This window comes from Hemicordylus capensis, chromosome 4, assembly GCF_027244095.1.
Source record: "Hemicordylus capensis ecotype Gifberg chromosome 4, rHemCap1.1.pri, whole genome shotgun sequence".
Classification (NCBI taxonomy): domain Eukaryota; kingdom Metazoa; phylum Chordata; class Lepidosauria; order Squamata; family Cordylidae; genus Hemicordylus; species Hemicordylus capensis.
The window spans coordinates 106,278,569-106,299,134 of NC_069660.1; the positions used below are offsets into that span (position 1 = coordinate 106,278,569).

At 43.3% G+C, this 20,566-nt stretch overlaps 1 long non-coding RNA gene across 1 annotated transcript in view; it reads left to right on the plus strand.

Moving 5' to 3' along the window:
* The first annotated feature begins 904 nt into the window (after positions 1-904).
* LOC128324253 (uncharacterized) overlaps positions 905-20,566 on the plus strand; it is a 111,495-nt gene continuing 91,833 nt past the window's right edge. Inside the window, exon 1 of the long non-coding RNA XR_008306752.1 lies at positions 905-1,139. This is a non-coding gene — a long non-coding RNA (uncharacterized LOC128324253). The remainder of the gene's footprint in view (positions 1,140-20,566) is intronic.

The window sequence follows — 20,566 nt, forward strand, 5'->3', positions numbered from 1 at the left end:
AGGCATTGGCAATGTGAATGGCACCTTGCTGTCCTTGTAGGGACTGCAGTGTCACAGCAGGAAGTGTGAAAGTATACTTCCCATATCTGATGTGACCCCGTTGCAGGGTCTAATCTGGAAAGCACCCAGTAGTATGAAGTGGCTCAGGTTGGGGATTGTTTTTTTTTTAACCTTTGGGGTGAGTTAATACTCTGAAAGCACGTGCATGACAAGCCTATTCATGGCTAGTAGCCGTGATACCTAAAAGGAACCTTCACAAGTAGAAGCAATATATCAAAATGCTGGAAACAGACAGCAGGTAGGGAGGCTTTTGCCTATGGGCCATGTTTATTGGCTATGACTGAAAGCAGGATACTTGGGTAGAGCTTTGGTCTGATCCAGTAGATCAGACCAAACACTATAATCAAACTCTATAAAGATGTGATGCAGCTCCAGTAGAAACCTGCTGTTCACCTTATAGTGTCATACTGCAACTTATAATATTCCCTATGAAGCTGATTACACTTTCAAGAGCAGAAATGTGAATACAAAGCAAGTTTCTGTGAAAAGACCTGACTTTCACAACAATCTATGGATAATATCAATCTGTACAGAGAACAGGGATGAAAAGAAACCTGTCTGGAGAGAATACCACATCTCCAGTCCTGATTGCCAAATCAATTCCTACTGTTGCTTAATCATGAGTAATCAGAAATAAAATACTTCAGCAACTGCTTTACGAGGGTGGGAAACAAATTCAGAGAGTTAGAAATGAAAAAGCTGATGATGAACACTAGCTGAAGAAAACCAAGCTACTGTTAACAAAGGAGAGGAAAAGAAGAGGAGGAAATATGATTCAATAGCGCACCCAAGGGACAGCACCAAATTGACTGACAGCATTATTAAGATTCAGAAAGTGACAGACGTTTCACCAGTGGCAGTTGTCGATCCTGCATGAAGAGAAGAATTGGATTTGGAGATGTAGAGAACAGAGGTCTGTTGCATCTTCTTGCAGTGTCTGACAGGCAGTCGGCAGGCACCAAGTGGATTACAGCAGGGTGGCATGGATCCTCAGTCCTCAGGTGAAGGGCTTGAGGGCACGGAGGTGGGGGTGAACACTTCTCTGGACATCCCTTGATCCTAGCTGCTATCTAAGCCAGGTAAGCAAAGGGACGGAGTCAAGTGTAACTGGCTCACCTCTCCATTTTCATCATGGAGACTGGACTACAAGCTTTAGAGGGTATTTGAGAGGTGGGATCTCCACCTAAGACGAGACCCATAATGCCACACCACCACACTGTCTTTCTGGAGATCTTCTTGGGAGAAGACCAGTCTGGAGAGCAACCCGGAGGGCTAAGGCTGTGGTTTTAGTTCAGAATAACCAAGCAATACAAATAATAATTTTTAAAAGATCTATTTATGTAGGCTGACCTGCACAGTCTTACAAGGGCAGAGCAAGAGTTCCATCCTCACAGGCAGCAGCTAAACTCACCACACAGCACTAGGCAGGCAGAGGGAGAGGGGGTAGCGATTCTTGCTTCTTTTCTTTCCCCTCAAAATCTCTTTCCGCATCCAGGAACATGTCCATGAGGGTATTCCAGCCGTCAAGAACATATTCATGGAGACAAAAAGGACTTTTGCAGGGACTGGAGAGAGGAAAAAGCCACTTCCCCCTGCGCGCAGACTGCACTGTGAGCCAAGACTCATGTAGAGTTTAGTTGCTCGTTGTTTACACAGTCAGACAGGTATTATTGACTGGTTTGTTTTATCCAGACATCGAGTCCTTACCAAGGACCTGGGATGCCAGAATTTTATTGTCAATTGTTATAGATATCGTCGCAGAATATAGGCTGTTCCCAGTAAAGCTGCTTTTTGTAATTGGCTGATGGTGATTTCTGTGGCCCCTATGGTGTTGAGGTGCTCTTCAAGGTTTTTTGGAACTGCACCCAGGGCGCCAATTACCACTGGGATTATTTGGGTCTTTTTCTGCCACAGCCTTTCCATTTCAATTTGAAGATCTTTGTATTTTGTGATTTTTTCTATTTCTTTTTCTTCTATTCTGCTATCCCTTGGTATTGCTATGTCAATTATTTTGACTTGTTTTTCTTTCTTCTTGACTACAGTTATATCTGGTGTATTGTGTGGCAGATGTTTGTCTGTTTGTAGTCGGAAGTCCCATAATATTTTTACATCTTCATTTTCTTCAACTTTTTCAATTTTATGGTCCCACCAATGTTTGCCTACAGGTAGCTTGTATTTTTTGCAGATGTTCCAGTGTATCATCCCTGCTACTTTGTCATGCCTTTGTTTGTAGTCAGTCTGTGTGATCTTTTGACAACAGCTGATTAGGTGGTCCACGGTTTCATCTGCTTCTTTACAAAGATGGCACTTGCTGTTTGTGGTTGATTTTTCGACTTTTGCTCGTATTGCATTTGTTCTTAGTGCCTGTTCTTGTGCAGCCAGTATTAAACCCTCTGTTTCTTTCTTCAAGTTGCCATTCTTAAGCCATTGCCAGGTCTTGGTGATGTCTGATTTTCTACTTATATTGTGCAAATATTGACCATGCAGGGGCTTATTTCTCCATTTTTCTGCTCGGTTCTTGACTTGTTCTTTCTTGTAGGCCTGTTTTCTTTCATTGGTGTTGAATAGTTTCACGTTATTGACCATTTTAAGTGCATCTTCTTCACTGTCCTTGATATATTCTTCAAGGCCTCTTTTCTCCTCCTCTACTGTTTGATAGACTTGCAGCATTCCTCTTCCACCTGAGCTGCGAGGGAGGTATAGCCTATCGACATCACTGCGGGGGTGGAGAGCATGATGGATGGTCATGATTTTCCTGGTCTTACGATCTAGCATCTCTAGCTCTGCCTGGGTCCAGTCTATTATTCCTGCAGTGTATATGATAACAGGTATAGCCCAGGTGTTTATGGCTTGTATGGTGTTCCCGCCATTGAGTTTGGACTTGAGGATTTTTCTAACTCTCCTGATGTATTCACTTCCAATTTTTCTTTTAACTTCAGTGTGTGCAATGTTACCAGCCTGGAGAATGCCCAAGTATTTGTAAGGTTCTTTCTCTTCCTGGTTCTTGATCTTGCTTCCATTGGGCAGTTCTATTCCTTCTGTTTTTCTTATTTTCCTTCGTTCATTATTAATGCAGCACACTTCTTCTAGTCCAAACTCCATTGCTATATCGCTACTGAATATACGGACAGTGTTTAGCAGTGATTCGATTTCTGACTGGGACTTTCCATACAACTTCAGATCGTCCATGTACAGCAGATGGTTGATTTTACTGGATGTTTTAGATGTTTGGTATCCGAGGCCTGTTTTGTTTAGTATTTGTGAAAGTGGGGTCATGGCGATTACAAACAACAGAGGGGATAGTGAGTCCCCTTGGAAAATGCCTCTTCTAATGCTAACCCGTCCAAGTGTCTCGCCATTGATTGTTAACTGTGTACTTCACATGCTCATTGCTTTTTAAATAAATATCTGAAGTTTTTGCTGACACCAGTTGTTTCTAAACATTTTAGTATCCATGTGTGAGGCAATGAATCGAAGGCTTTCATGTAGTAAATCCATGCAACACTTAGATTGGTTTTTCTTCTCTTGCAATTTTCTCAAATCATTTTGTCAATCAGCAGCTGGTCCTTTGTGCCTCTGGTGTCCGGGCAATTTCCTTTTTGTTCAACTGGAAGCTGTTTGTTAGTTAATAAGTGTTGCATCACTTCATCTGCTATTATTCCAGTTAATAATCTGAACATGGTTGGCAGACAGGTTATCGGTCTACAATTACTTGGAACTGCACCTTTTGATGGGTCTTTCATGATGAGATGAGTTTTCCCAGTTGTTAGCCATTGTTCAATATCACCTTCTTACAAAATGTAATTGAACTGTTTTGATAGTTGTTTATGAAGGCTTGTTAGGTGTTTAAGCCAAAAGCCATGCAGTTCATCGTCACCTGGAGCAGTCCAATTTTTAATTTTCTTTGCTCTTTCACTTATTAATTCTGGTGTTATTATTAGATCTTGCATTTGTTGGTTATATTTTTTGACCTCTTTCACCCAGCCTGCTTTTTTATTATAATCTATTGGATTGACCCATAATTTCCCCCAGAATTGCACTGTTTCTTCTTTATTTGGTGTTTCTACGTTTCTTGCAGTTTCTCCTTCTATGCTTTGGTGGAAACGTCTCTGATTCGACTGGAATTGGAGATTCGGCCTGTTTTGTGTAATTCTGGCTTCGTATCTGCTAATCTTCTTTGACACTGCTGTTATTTTCTGCTTTATTATTCCAGGACTTCTCTAATTTTCCTTGAATCTAGATGGTATTTCTGGATCAGATACTGTTTGGTGTTTTCATTCTTCAGCTTCTTGTCTTTCATATCTTTCAATTTACTAGCATCTGATCTAAGCCTGGAGATTTTATTTTCTAATCTAATCTTCCATTTAGGTGATGTACTACTTTCTTTTTTTACAGGTCCATTGATCTTATATCCGAGCTCTTGTGTTGTTGTTATTGTTGCTGCACTGTACATTAGTTGGTTTGTTTCTTGCAAATTATTTGTTGTTATTTCTTCCAGTGCAGCATTGACATCTTTTAATACCTGAGCAAGTTGTTTTTTGGCAACTGTTTTTAGAGCTGGAATTCGAACCCTGGTGGTTGTTTGATTCATGTGCTCAGTTATTTTTTGTTTTAGTTCTTGGTGCTTTTCTGTTAAACAGCATTTGGGTTTTTGAGGTGAAGACAAAGGGGAGGTTGCTTGGTTTTGATTTTGAAACAGTTCAGCAACAGTGGCATCCTCTATTTCCAACACCTCCTCCTCCACCTGCACCTGAGCAACTGCTCCAGTTGGTAGTAATTCTTCTTCCATATCTTGAGCCTGTGTTGCTCTTTGCAGTTCTTCCAGCTCAACTCCTGTGAATATTTTATTTCTTATAATGAATCTTCTCTGGTCTGCTAGGATTTGTTCTGTTATTTCTGTATCTGGATGCTTCTCTTTCCAAATTTGGTACATTCATTTTAAATAACCTCTTCTAGTTGGACTAGACCTGTAATAGCAGATCATTATTTCCTTTTGGGCATTTTTGTATATTTTTTTCGGTTAAGCGACGTTTCTTCCAGTAACTTTGCTGTCCTCAGCCCTGGTTGCTCAACTGAAGATCCTAAGTCCTGTTGACCACTTGCCACCAGATGTCCAGGGACTCCAGCACCTGGCGCAGTCCTTGTTGACCCGGGCAACGACCGATCCGGTATAGATTTATTAAAGTTACGTCTCACCATATTGTTGATGAGAGAGGCACTCTTTGTCTGGCTCCTCTTGTGAGACCTGTCCAGTATGGTTGGACCTCTGGCATAGCTCTCACCTTCCTCAGAGCACGCAAGCCCCACAACCACGCCAAGGTAGTGCCTCACTGGGGGTTGTTGTTGTTGTTGTTATTATTATTATTATTATTATTATTATTAATTTGATTTATTAACCCGTCTATCATTCCTTTGCCCATCCCACTTGTTGAAATTGTAGGTAGATCAGGTTTTAATTGAAAGACAGGGTCACCAGATTATTCTGATTTTAAACTGAGTGGCTCCCCCCCCCTCCCATTTTTGGCATAACAACTTCTTCCCTATTGCTGAGAAAAGCTGCACGGTTAGTCTTTTTGCAACAAAAAAGAATATGCCCAATCATAGGACACAAGGCTGAGAAACAATGTAAGACAGATTGCTGCTGTGTACACCAACTGAAGTATGTGAACCATCGTAAACACAGTTAGAGGATATTTGGTAGGCAGAAACCTCTGGGCAGAACCCTTCTAGCAAGTGCATCTGGTGATCAGCAGGAACTGAACCAAGTACTTCCCCCTTCCTCTTAAATAAGCTCTATTACTCTCCATCTTAGCAACAGCTCACATAGGGAACCTACTTAGTTGCTCTTCACTGCCTGAAAGTTACCCCTCCTACCACCACCTGCCTCTTTACTGCTGCTCAGTCTTGCTAAGACAGCAGCATTAAGCACCTGACAGATGTGGCTGATCCATTCCCTGTGTATGAAAAAAGCTGAGCGGAATTCTACATCTTGTAGTGAAGGCTTCTGTGACCTCTGGTTCTCTTCTGGCAAGTAGAAGATTTAAGATCTCATTGAGTTTGGCCAAGGCTCTGGACAGAATGTATTTGTTATGGTAAATGTGCATAAACGGATATCCACGATCGCCAGTAATCCTGTACATTATCCCATTATGCACAGTTCCCGTGATATTTCCAATATGCAGGCATGAACTTCCACTCATTTAGGCCTAGCATGTTCTTGAAATTTCAACAGTGAAGAAGAACATGCTGGACCTAAATGAGTAAGATAATAGCTTCTCGAGGTTTTCCTGATATTGATCTCTCCCAGTGGTTTCATGTAGATGTTAAACAACATCGGAGACAATACTGAGCCCTGAGTTTCCGTATAAATAAAAAAATAAAAAATGCATACCTTTGAAGGCAGAAGTTTGAGCTGGCAATAGCAAATATTCTGAGTATAGGAACTGCATTTTAAATTTCTGAGGGCAAAGTGGTAATTGGCATCCTGAAGGGAGATGTAGAAATAATTGCTTGATAATGTTTGAGAAGAGATTCTCTGTATATAGCAGTTGCAGAGTGACAGTGAAAGGTCTCTAAGCAACATTCTGAGCGCATTTCAAAAAACAATTGACCATTATACAAAGGAAGCTCTCAGGATTTTCTCAGTTCTCATATCAAGCATTTAGAATGTATTCCAGACTCTCCAAGGTCTTGCTACATGGTACCATTATCAGATGCATTCCCTAAACAATGCACAGGCAAAGTTAAGATGAGCCCTATGTCAGAGAGAGAGAGACAAAAATAAGTATACAGCGTTCCCTTCTTCCCCTTGCTTTATATCACAGCAGCTATTGCAGGGATCTGCACAATTGTTGTTTCCTGACATTGAGTTTTTAAAATCACTGGATCACAGTCAAAAGAGGGCCTGGAAAACTGTCTATGGAATATGTTTTCAGTGCAGCTGGAGGGCACTATTATTTATTTATTCAATTTCTATACCGCCCTTCCAAAAAGGCTCAGGGAGGTATACACAGAGAAATAATAAATAAATAAGATGGATCCCTGTCCCCAAAGGGCTCACAATCTAAAAAGAAATATAAGATAGACACCAGCAACAGTCACTGGAGGTACTGTGCTGGGGGTGGATAGGGCCACTAGAATCTCTGGTTCAGGACTGAAGTCTGCAAAGGTGCTACTGGCCAGTAGTGGAAGGCATACTATGGTGAATAATTGCACTATTCGCAATAGCTGGGTTGAGTGGCAACAACAGTGATTACTGCTAATCAGCCATCTAGGATGGCACACACAGCCTCAAGACCCTGAGTAGATTACTGTGGGAACTTGAGACAAATCTAAAGCTAACAGGGCTGTTAATATTCCACACACCAAAAAAGCTGTAGGCTGTTCTGAGCCCAAGGGATAGAGTGGGAAATAAATTAATTAAATAACAAGACCTAGCCCAGACAGATGGTAGCCTAAATTACTAGCAGGAGTAGTTGTAGTAGTGGTAGTCGTAGTAGTAGATGGTTTCCCCCATGACACTCTATGGATGTGAAAGCAGGACTTTGAAGAAGCAAGATAGAAAAAGCATTTGAACTTTGGTGCTGGAGAAGACTTTTAAGGATACCATGGACAGCCAGGAAAACAAACAAATGGTTCATAGAAGAAATCAGTCCAGGATTTTCACTCAAGGCACAAATGACCAGGCTCAGACTATCATACATCGGACACATTATGTGAAAACCCAGCTCCCTGCAGAAGTCCATAATGCTGGAAAAAGCTGAAGGAAAGAGAAGAAGAGGACAACAAGCAGCAAGGTAGATGGACTTGATTACGACAGCAGTGAATGTACCACTGAGAGACCTTAAAGGCCAAGCTGAAGACAGATCATCCTGGAGAGAATCTATCTATGTGGTCGCTAAGAGTCAACACCGACTTGATTGCACTTAATCAATCAATCAATCAGTAGTAGTTGCCCATTGACTAAATACTAATTAGGACTAAAATACTAAAGTAAAAAGATATGCATTCTCGGTTCCACCTTCTTAGGGTAGCTAGTTAAAGAGGTAGCACCCTTTTTCAGAGGGGCAAGCTTCTGCAAAATTGGTGAGCTTCCTGAAGTATATGCTACTGCCTCTGGGCAGAGTTTCTGAAGGAGTGTCTGGGACCACTGAGGTACTTCTTCCACTCCATTTGCTGTGGTCTCTGTAGAACAGGGGTGTCAAACTGCACTGCTCCAGCTGTTGTTGGCCTACAACTCCCATCATCCCCCAATACAGTGGCCAGTAGCCAGGAATGATTCCTCAGATGCAGAAGTTTCTGGACCAGAAAAGAAAGTGGACATTCTTTGTTTTGAGGGAATGATCCAGAAAAAAATGAAACAAAATAGCGAGGCAGAAAATGAAGCTCTTCTCATGATCAGTGAGAAGAGCTTTGGAGCTAACTGCAGGGAGAGCGGGCTTAGCCTGCTCTCCCCGCAGACGAGCAGCTGCTCGTAGCTGGGTGGCCAGATTGGCCGCCCACACGACTGCCAGTTCCATCACAGAGCCAGCAGAGGTGTGTGTGTGGGGGGGTGAAGTTCCAGGATGCCCTGCGTGAGTGCACAGGGCATTCTGGAGAGAATGCATTATGGAGAGACCCCCAAGCCCTACTCGGGGTCTATTCGTGTGTCGCTGCACACCACGGCAACACATGAGCAAAAAGATGAGGTTAACAGAGCACTTGTTCCATTAACCTTGTCTTAGGGGAGAGGTAGTTAGGTGGGTTAGCCACTTTGGGAGCACCAGGCTCTCCTGTGAGCCCGGTAGTTCCCACAATCCTTGGAGAGTGGGCTAAGCTCCCTTAGTCCACTTTCCAGTGATCGTGAGAATTGCTTCAATGTGTTTGGGCCCGAGTGGGGGAAAGCAGTTGGCTATTTGAATGTTCCTACCCCAACACTGAAAAATGTATCAAAAATGGACTGAGAGGTTCATTGCTGTTCTTCTGTTCTGTTTACACCAGGGCTGCTCAACTCCGGCCCTCCTGCAGATGTTGGCCTACAATGCCCATAATCCCTGGCTATTGGCCACTGTGGCTGGGGATTATGGGAGTGGTAGTCCAAAAGCAGCTGGGGGGCCTAAGTTGAGCAGGCCTGATTTACACTAACTTTGATCTAGGAGTGACTATAGAACAAATAGTTTGGGGGAGCAAAGGGGTGGCAAAGAACATTATAAGGAGAGTAAGGATTTTGCTATGCATTAGCAAAATTGTAGAGGTATTGTATTTACCCAATCAGTTGTAGCTGGGGATGCTGATAGATGTCGTTCAGCAACATCTGGAGGACCCTAAGTTAGGAACCACTGTGTTTAAGGCATCTTCTTACATTCAGAGTCACCTCCTATTTGGGTGAAGTAATTTGGTGAAGTAATTAATTTGGTGAAGTAATTAATGTTCGTTTTGGTGAAGTAATTAACTCCTATCTGGTGAAGTAATTAATGTTAGTTTGTTTACTTTATCAATGAAACTTGCTTAACACATTTTCAAACTTATTCAGAAAATTGGTCAGATTCCTCTTAGAAGATTCTAGGGCAATCATATGATCAGAACATGTCCTACCCAAGTTTGAGCATTGCATGTGCTCCCATTTTCTGATTTTGTGTGAGTTAAAAACAAGTTGGAAGCAGTGAGCTTGATCGTTTGCTAAGCCTCAGCTGGGTAGGATAAGTGTGATCTACAGAGATTAAGTCCCCAGCTTCGGAATGAAAAATCATCCTACCCAGCTAAGGCTTAGCAAATGATCACGCTCCCTGCTTCTGACCTTGCTTTTAACTCAAACTCAATCAGAAAATGGGAGCATGCCCAGCTCTTGAACTAGGGTGGGAGATATCTCCTACCCTATTAAACACTGTGAGAACACCCATTCTGTCTTTTTTAATTAAGCCAAACCTTCCAGTCTGCTTTCCAGGCTGTTTTTCTCTTCCTGTCCAAGACCATCTGGCAGGAATCACTGGGGTGATAAGAGCAATCAGTAGCAGGCTAGCTGATATGTGAAAGGGGGATGGCCCTGTGCCTGTCTACACTCCTATCCCAGTTCCTGGCCTGGAAAGAAGCAAAGGGGTTGCTCTAGCTCCTGGGAGACTGAAGGAGTCTTCTAAGTGGCTGCACTGACTTCTGCTGATTGTTCTGGGGTAGATGAGTGAGTGAATTAGGCTTCTTTAAACAATGGAGTAGGGCTGTGCAATGTCGAGTAGGGATGTGCATAAACCAAGGTTCGTGCATTGGTTTGGTGCAGCAGGGAGGGGAGCAGCAAGTGGGATTTTTAAAAAGAGAAGAGCAAGTCCATTTGCTGACCACGCAAATGGTGCCCATGAATGTGTGGATGCCATGTGTGTGCCGGCACCATGCATTGGTTCTTGGGATGAGTGCTACCACAGCAGGGAGCTGTATGTGGTGGAAGAGAGCACCTGCTCTCCTCTTCTTTAAAGACCCCACTTGCTGCTCCCCTCCCTGTGATGCTGTAGGCGACAAACCAGTGCACGAACTTCAGTTCTTGCACATCCCTAATGTCAGTTTGCATCCAGGTCCTCTATCCTACAATAGATCCAGACCATGGTTTGACCACGAGTGTGTACTAGCTAAGAAATAACTGGTTAAAGAACTTAGTCTCTTCAGAGCAGGAGCCCCATCATCATCCTTTCAATCATTGATGGCCCAGAAAAAAAAGTGTAAAAATCTGATTGGCCATAAGAAAAAACTAGCAATGAAAGAGTCTTGGCAAGTGCTGATACAGGCTTCTAGGCTGAAAAATTCCTCTAGATTTTGGTCACTAGTCAGAGGGAGAATAAGCCCCAAAATAATCCAAGACCATTACCTGATTCCACCTGGTATTTGGGAATCCCATTTTTGTGCCCATTTCATTGCCACCTCAGGTTATCTCTATACTACAGATGGGATTCTTCCATCCCAGAATGGCCCCCAGTTACCCCTGGGGAAATTAATGAATTAGTTGGGCAACAAAGATCTGGGAAGGCGCCTGGTGCTGATTTTGTTCCCATTGAATTGATAAAGTCTAATATAGCTTGGTGGGCCCCAATTTTAGCATCACTCTTCACATCTATCAGTCAGACTGCATGTATCCCTCATAACTGGGGCCTAGCTATAATTATCCCAATCTTCAAGAAAGGCAATAAAACCAATCCAGCTAATTTTAGACCACTTAGCCTCCTGTCCATAATCAGTAAACTTTATTCCAGACACATACTGGAAGCTCCTTGACTGGATTGAGCGAGAACATGTACTGGCAGATGAGCAGGCTGGCTTTAGAACTGGGTGATCCACCTTAGACCAGGGTCTGGTCCTGAGGCATCTAATACACAAGTATAAGAACAAGCCGAAGGGTGCACTGTATGCTACCTTTGTTGATTTCAAGGCAGCCTTCGATCATATCTCCCATGATAGATTATGGGGGAAATCATCAAATTCGTCAATTGACTGAAGGTTACTTCTGCTAATAAAAAAATATTTATAGGGGCTGTCACCTAAGAGTGCACTGAAATCCACAGGGACACTTAACAAACCCCATTAGAGCGGAAAAGGGGGTCCGGCAGGGCTGTATATTAGCCCCACTGCTGTTTAACTTCTATATAACTTTCTAATTTGGAATTTCACCCACTGAAACTGAGCAGTAGACATCTAGCTATCCTTTTCTATGCAGATGATAACGTGCTTCTGTCACAGTCTCTGGTGGGGATGAGGAAAATGCTGAGAGTTTTGGCTGACTATTGTCATGAAAACTTGCTCTCCATCAGTTACCAGAAGACTAAGATCATAATGTTTGCCAAGAAACCTATTATGCATAAATGGCAAATTAACGGAGTTGATGTAGCACAGACATTGCAATACAAGTATTTGGGGGTCATCTTCCAGGCGACAGGTAGCTGGAAAGAGCAAACTAAGGCCATCGTAACAAATGTCCTGAGGTCCACTACTGCAATTTTGAAATTCTTCTTTTTGGAAGGGGGCAGATATGTTCCAGTTGCCATTAAGGTCTTTCACATAAGGTAATCTCGCAACTTCTTTATGGCTCACAGATTTGCATATTTCATGACTTTTGTCCACTTGAAAGGATCCAGTCCAAATTTCTCAGGGCTATTTTTTCAACCCCCTGTTGTGTGACGGATGTCAAGCTGTGATTGGAAGCTGGCTTGTTGAACTTGGAGTCCTCTGCCTGGATTTATATTTTCAACTTCTGGCTGAAATTGATTGTTTCCCCTTCTGGCTTAACTCCCTTAATCTTTAAGGATGAACACCCCTCTAATTGGACCCTCTTAATCACTGAAAAATTAGAAGTATATGGACTGTCAATAGAATTTCTTCTCCCCCTGGACTATGAAAATGCTTGAGTTATCCTTAAGCAGTGTATTATCCATATGGGACACCAGATAGATTTAGGTCGGGCATCAAGCTACAAGTGGTTTGGAGCAGTTAAGCCCTTGCAAAAACCAGCCAACTATCTGTATAATCTGACATATCCAACCCACAGAAGAGCCCTGATGCTAGCCCGGATGGATGTGTTGCCCTCTGTGGTATTAGAGGGTAGATTTAGGGGAGTTCCCTTTTTGGAGAGATTGTGTCCTTGTGGGAATGGTGATGTTGAAACAGGCCATGTGCTTTTGTATTCCTCATTTTATCGTGATCTGCATCTTAGACTTATTACTCCTCTTGTTTTTAGATATCCAAGTAATTCTGATGAGGTTTATATAAACTTATTTCTTTCTGATACATATACCGATGTCTCGCATCTGGTGGCCAGATTTTGTACAGCTGCGATTAAGACCCACATATGGTGTGTTGGAGATGATTAATTCAGGTTCTTAATTCATTTTGTTTTCATTTTTCTATCTTATTCCATTTTATATTTTATGTAATAGTTCTTAATTCTATATTTCATGTGTATGTTTATACACACACACATGCACTGTTATTGATGTACACTTTTTGGGACTCTTGTATCTGGATTTGATCTGTGTGCTGATCTTTGATTGTAATAAACTGAATTGAATTGAATGTCGGTTTGGGAATGACTCGACACAGGCAATGGAGGCATTCCCAATTTGACCTAGGGAAACCCAGTTTGGATCGCACTTCTCCAACCCCATTCAGAGGAAATTGGAGCTTTCCAAAGCTCCAAATAGTGGTGAGAGTCTGCTCTCCCCACCCCATGATTGCAGCTGGTGGGGAGGCATCTTCTGCCCGCCTGCCTGACAGTCCACCCTTGCTTTTATTTCTCTCTTTTAAAAGGTTTTTTAGCCTGTTTTTAAACTTATGGTTTAAATGCCGCCAACTCATCTGGTGGTGACTCAGGTACAGCCCTTCTCTGTAGTCACTCCTGGGCTATGGAGTGCACTCCCTATAGACATTCATGGTTTAAATTCTGTATCAGCCTTTAAAAGATCCCTTAAGACACATTTTTAAGCCAGGCTTTTAGTAATTTCTGAATGTTTTAAATTGTTTTAACAATTTGTTTTATTTTCTTTTTGTTGTGTTAATTTTTGTGAGCCACCTAGAGCTTTTGGAACCAGGCGGTATATAAATTAAATCTATACAAACAAACAAACAAAACAAACAAACCAAAACCTTCAAGCTAAAGGAGGACCATAATATACTATGACTGAAATTTTCTGTAAAGTCCCAGTCTGATGGATTAGGCAGTGAGGAATATTTGTGGGGGAGCAGCCAGTACCCTTTGCTACACATTGGAGTCATCCTTGCTTTGACTATAGTGATTCTCCACTGATTCGTAACTTGAAAGGGTTTGAAATTCTGCTTTTTGGAATACAGTCCCAAAATGCAGCCTTCATATCCCAACTGGTACTTTGTGTCAACTTTCCCTCTGCACATTGAAATAGCTGTGTGTGTATGTGTGTGTTTTGGATTAAAGTACCCCTCTGTGCACATTTGTTTTGCAATTCAAACAGGAAATGTAATTACTTGATGCCAATCAGTCAAGAAACTAATTTGTGTTTCAAAAAAGGGTTATACATTTTTTTAAAAAAAATAAATTAATGGACCATTGAGCATCTTCTAAGAAGGTGTTATATATATCATTTTTCAGGCAAAGTCCCCCCACCGTGCCATTTCTGAATATATTTTATATTATATACTGCACACAGATATGAGTAGGAAAGATCCATAACCTATGTGTACCAATGATGCATGGAAACTATTAAGCCCTCTCAGGAGTGAAAAGAAATACCATCAGTATCCTTCAGTGTGAAAAATTGGATTTACTTTACTCCCTAGGTAGAATTGGACACAACATTTGTGAGGTGGCTGCTTCTGGATTTGGTTTACAAATAGGTTGTAGTAATTCTTTCAACATCATGTTTGTGAGGTGAAGTCTAATTCTTCAAAACACAGTATTTTATGGTGCTTTGGGCAGCTACTCCTTTGACTGTCCAAGTGGCGAAGATAAATAGAGGGCAAAAATATCACATTCAAGGCCTAGTTTTTTGAAAGAAATTTGCTGGGTCTCAAGGCTGCTTGGAAACCCATCGCTTGCCTTGGAGACCCTGCCCTTTAATCTTATATCTGGGAATGGGCTATGGCTACTTCAGTGGGTCAAAGGCACTCTTGCACATACTTAGAGGCACATTCATTTTTTTGTTACTAATTACATTCCTGTACTTATCCATAGTACTACAAATAGGGTATGGAGGTAAGACCTTATGAATCTTGCCCAAATTAAACCCCGATCACCATATGTTCAGTATATTGGCTAGCAGGTCTTGTATGTCAAACTACCTAGGTCTTGTATGTCAAACTGTCCCAGTTCCGGCTTCCAGTCAGGAGGAGAACTGATCTTGTAGTAGGAAGCATGAATTGTCCCCTTTGCTAAGCAGGGTCCACCCTAGTTTGCATTTGAATGGAAGACTATGTGTGAGTGCTCTGTCTGTCTGTCTGTCTGTCTATCACATTTGTATGCCGCTCCAAACCTCTGTCTCTGTAAGATATTCTCCTCAGGGGATGCGGCTGCTTTTAGAAGAGCACCTGCATGCTTGCATGCAGAAGGTTCCAAGTTCCCTTCCTGACATCTCCAAGATAGGGCTAAAAGAGACACCTGCCTGCAACCTTGGAGAAGCTACTGCCAGTCTGGGTAGACAATAAGAAGCTAGATGGACCAATGGCCTGACTTAGTATAAGGCAGTTTCCTATATTCCAATGGCAGAGTTTCAAAACAAGTCTTGTAATCTTCAAAGTGATAAGCACCCATTGTCTTGGCAACCTAACCTAATTTTGAAAGTTCCCCCCTCATTCTACATGGATTGCTGCCTCTGTCAAAAAAACAGACTTCCCCCTGCTTTCCAGGTTTTGCCTGTACAGAAGTAAAATAGTATGTTCCACTCTCAGGCCTGCTATGTTGGTTAGAGATGTGCAAACCGGTTCAATATTGAACAGGTTCACTGTTGAACTGATTTGGTTAGAAGGTTTGGGGTCAAGCCGAACCACGCCCAGTTCGGAGTGACCCCGGACCAAACTCCCCTGGCTGTTTGTATGTATGCGTGAGTTAGTGTGTGTGTGTGTGTGGAGAGAGAGAGAGAGAGAGAGAGAGAGAGAGAGAATGAACTTGCCCCCTCCGGGGGGCTCCTCTGAGGCCCTCACAGAGGTTCCCCTTCCCCTACCGGCCTTCCTTATGCCAAAAACCTCCCGGTTTGGGCATTTTTCAGCCCATTCTGGGCCTTTCTCCCACTGCAACAGCCATTTGGAGGCCACCACACATGTGCAATGGGTCATGACCCAGGCCATGCATGCGTGGTGGCCTCCAAAATTGCCATCGCAAGGGGGGAAGGCCTGGAACAGGCCAAAGAATGCCCAAACTGGGTGATTTTTGGCATAAGCAAGGCTGGAGGGGGGGAGGAAAATCTTTGTGGATCCCCCTGTGGCCTCAGAGAAGCCCCCTGGAGGGGGTAAGTACTAAAAAAATATTTTAAATTCAAAATGGCTTGTGAAACCACACACCCCTAAACCAAACCAAACGGGGATGGGGTGGCTTTCAATGGGGGGGGGGGGGCGCAAAACCAAACTGGCCTGGTCTGGTTTGAGTCTGGTTCAGACTCAAATCGAATTGGGCCAGCCAGTTTTGTGCACAACCCTAATGGTGGTTAGAATGGAATTGTCCTGAGAGAAAAGGGAATGTTGACTGCTGGGAAGGAAAAGCTGGGAACTGTAATAATTATAATTACATTGTTCTGATTGTGAGCTTGAACTGTATCAATGAACAAAACTTTGTTGGCTCAACAATAAATAATCAGGTGTGTTACTTTTGGTAGCAGAGGATGGTTAAGTGCTGCTACTGAATACTCTAAAAAGAGCAGGTTTTCTTTTTCAGACTCGTATCACAGAGATCACTTAGAGAGGTTCTGCAGCTATCAGCTGTGTTTGAATTCCTCAAGCCATAATAGGTCATAGGAAGATGGACAATGACAGGATGGGAAATCTCCATATGGAAATAGAGGGGATAGCTGTGCCACATTCAAAGTAATGACTCTGCTGAGTTTGCGTGAGTTCCCTCTGGAGAAAGAGGGAGCCTGGTGGCAGGGTGTTACTCAGACACATTCCTCAGTTCTTTGATGATAAGAAGGCTTATGGAGTAGAAGACCAGGGACTAATATTCTAAGGTCGAGTTCACATGTACCATTTAAGCGTGGTTGTGTGACTGCAGTTTCACACTGTAACTCCAGATCCTGCTGCAGACGTTCTTCAAACTGTGGCCTGCCAAACGCCATTTCTAGGAGAGGAGGGCCCCCCCCCGCTGCTCGACTTCCGAGGCAGATCCCAGCAAACTACATGGCCAGACTGTGGGCAAAGTGTCACCATGTCAGCAGAGCAGCCACGATTGGCCATGAACAGGAATGGGACATGCCTAAGCATGCATTGTGGAGCACACCACCTGCACTGGGCAGGGAAAGGGCATTTTAATCCCTTTAAATGCCCTGCCATGGTACTGCTTCTTTTGGCACTGTTGGCCCCCAAAGAGCCCTACATCCTGACAGTCCTGCACAAACACACTTTTGGGGTCCGGGGAGATATTTCCTGGCGAGGGGAACATTGGCTGGCAGGGGGCACGTTTTGACAGCTATTTGGTGGTGATCACGAAGACAAGGAAAGCATTATTGGGAGTACCCGTCCACATGGCTGGCCTCCACATAGCAACCTTGCTCAATACAGAGCTCAAATGGTCTGGCACTCTTGAAAAGGAGGTGTCAGTGGGAGAGTGGGGTGTTTTGCCATCTTGCAGTAGTTGAGATTTTGCTCGGCACTTCTCGTCCCCTCTGATGGTTCTTCTCATGAGTTGCTTGGGAAGTTCCTTCTCATGAGAGCCTCCATGGCCTGGCTCTCTCATGAGTAAGCTGTACACTCTTGGTCAGCATCCGTCATCATCATGCATGGGGAAAAGCTCCTTTCACTGAAGGAATGCTGATCATGCTGCCTGGTCCTTCTTATAAGTAAGCCTGGGGATCTTTAAACCCACTCAAAATTCCCAGGCAGGGGCTTGCGTCATGCTGTATGCAGATCTGCAGGCATGGGGATTCATGGGAGAGGGGACCGCTGGTTTCCTGTTGCACTAGCATGGCGGGCTTGCCATTTGGGGGCATGGGCAAGGGTGCACACATCCACATGGGTGGAGGGGCTGGTAGGGGGCTCTGCCAGCCCACTTTGGCAGCAATTTGGCAGTGATCATCAAGACAGGGAGAGCAGTTGTTGGGGTAGCTATTCCTGCAGTTTTCCTCCATAGAGCATCCATGCTCACTGTAGAGTTACCAGTGACCTGACACTCTTGTGAGAGAGCGGTCCATGGGACATGCACACTCTGACCCACTGCTGCCACTGGTTCCACACTGGTGACTATGGTAAATGGCCCTGCTCATGAGGAACCCTAGGGAGCAAACATCCCCCTCCCAGGGCTGGGCCCCCATTCACCCATTTCAGGGTGGAAAAAAGAACCTATCAGATCCAGAATCTCTCCTTGAGGCTGCCTCTTGAACCCAGCCCTGGGCAACACCCCCCCCCCCGTGTTCACTTCCTGTCACTGTGATGGGGTGCCCTGCTTATGTTTCCACCTGGAGTGTTTGAATATACATCACTGTCACATCCTTTTCAGGGAGAAAAGCATTTAGTGCCTGTCCTGTCATCTCATCCACTTTCCCCTCTGCTTGCCACTTGTGGGGAGTGAGGGACAACGTAGGAAAAGTGGATGCCCCTGTGTTTCTGCCTTTCAAGAGGATGACAAGCCTGCAGCAGAACATGGTGGTGTCCCTGTTGCTGGGAAATGCCATAGCTGCACAAATAACAGGAGGGGTGGGTCTGGTTATCCGAGAGGCAGCCAATGAAGAGCGCCACTTGCATAGAGCTTCAGTGCCCCCAGGTGGGTCTGTGCCACCACCTCTATGATTGGTGTGAAACCACAGTTATTACAGCACCCAGACTTGGACTCATCAGCCCAGTGGCAAAACCTCAGGTCTCAGTGGTGAAACTTTGTGCGAACTGAATGTTCAAATTGGAGTTTTCTGGCTCAAACCAAAGGTTGCTTTTACAACAAAACCATGGTTTCATTATTATTTATTTATTTATTTATTTATTTATTTTTACATTTATATCCCGCTCTTCCTCCAAGGAGCCCAGAGCGTTCTTGAGTTCCAACCATGGCCACACTTAATTCCAGTTAACCATTACATCTTAACCCAGCCTAAGAGACAGAATAGCACAGCTTCTTATTTATTTATACATACATACATACATTTTATATCCCGTTCTTCCTCCAAGGAGCCTAGAGCGGTGTACTACATACTTAGGTTTCTCCTCACAACAACAACCCTGTGAAGTAGGTTAGGCTGAGAGAGAGTGACTGGCCCAGAGTCACCCAGCTAGTTTCATGGCTGAATGGGGATTTGAACTCGGGTCTCCCCGGTCCTAGTCTGGCACTCTAGCCACTACACCACGCTGGCTCTATAAAGGGAGAATATGACAACAGAAGCAGTAGCTAAACAAACATTCCCGGTAGAACTATGTTTAGGAGGGAATGGCCTGGCTCATGCAATTATTCAAATCTAGGTTTAATGTGGCTTACTGATACTAGTGTGATTGTGTGAATAGGTTGCCAGAACCTAAGGGGTATACTCGTGGGTCAAATGGGCCGTAACCCAAAGTTTGGCTTTAAAAAAGCCAAACCTGCCAACCTCCACACTAAGGTGGTTTTACAACCTGAGATGAATCTGAGATTCCCACCTTGGCATGGCTTCACACTAGCATGCTATGGTTGGTAACTCACCGGTATGATAAGTTATATTGAAGAGAATTGCACCATTACCCTGCCTAAATTAAGAACCAGGAGAGCTTATTATCAAGAAAAGAGTGCTACAGAACTGAAGTGAGGGATGGTCTCCTCAAAATTCCTTCTGGGACTTTACAGTATGTTAATATCCCTGTTGGTACCTCAACTCAGCATGATCTTCTTCTTCTTCTTCTTCTTCTTCTTCTTCTTCTTCTTCTTCTTCTTCTTCTTCTTCTTCTTCTTCTTCTTCTTCTTCCATTACAGTGTTCTGGGACAGTAACAGATCATTCAGTCTGTATTTTTAAGGACAACAGATCAAGCAGTGGCTATGGGCCAATCGAAACTGAACTGTGAAGCAGTCACTGGGGAAATAGCACCTGAAGTAAATGAAGTAGGTTGGATTCCCTCAGTAGAATTGAATCACCTCACACCAGAGCAACAAACAACTAGTCCCAAAACTAGATTATAAGATCAATCAGGAACCAAGCATTCTAAGACTACCACAGGCAACAGGTGTTACCCAAAAGGGTCCCAAGTGAGAGCTTATAAGGAATTGCATGAAAATACATTTGGTACTGAACAGGTCATTATTTTCAGTGCAGATATATTTCTCATCTCCATGTCAGTTTTAGGAAGTCTTGTAGTTTTGGCTGGTGATCAAGCAACAATGGGGAGCAACAATTTACACTGCTAATTTTCCCCAGGCCATATATAATATTTCTATGGCTTTGAGATTAGTGGGAAGAAGGAATCAGTGTTTTTGCCAGGCTGCAATTATTGTAAAAGCATGTGTGTAATGCCTGCAATTTAGAAAGGCTGGAATCCCAGAATGGAGCCAAATACCTGGAAACTAATTTGCTCACGGTAGGGCATCATGTGATGAAGGTCTGATTCAATTTCTGCTTTAGAGCTTTCATTTATTTTTTTTGTTAGCCTTAGGTAAAACATCATTTTTTGCATAGGCTTTCCTGTCAAAAGTATACACTAAACAGGGATTCTCAACGTGTGGGTCCCCAGATGTAACTGAACTTCAACTCCCATAATTCCCAACCAAAGGCCACTGGGGCTGGGGATTATGGGAGTTGAAGTCCAATAACATCTGGGGACCCACACGTTGAGAAACCCTGCACTACAGAATGCATGACTGACTTAGATTTTTTTTTTAAAAAAAATCAATCTTCTACGCATATTGTATATGCCAAGGACATACAAATGAAA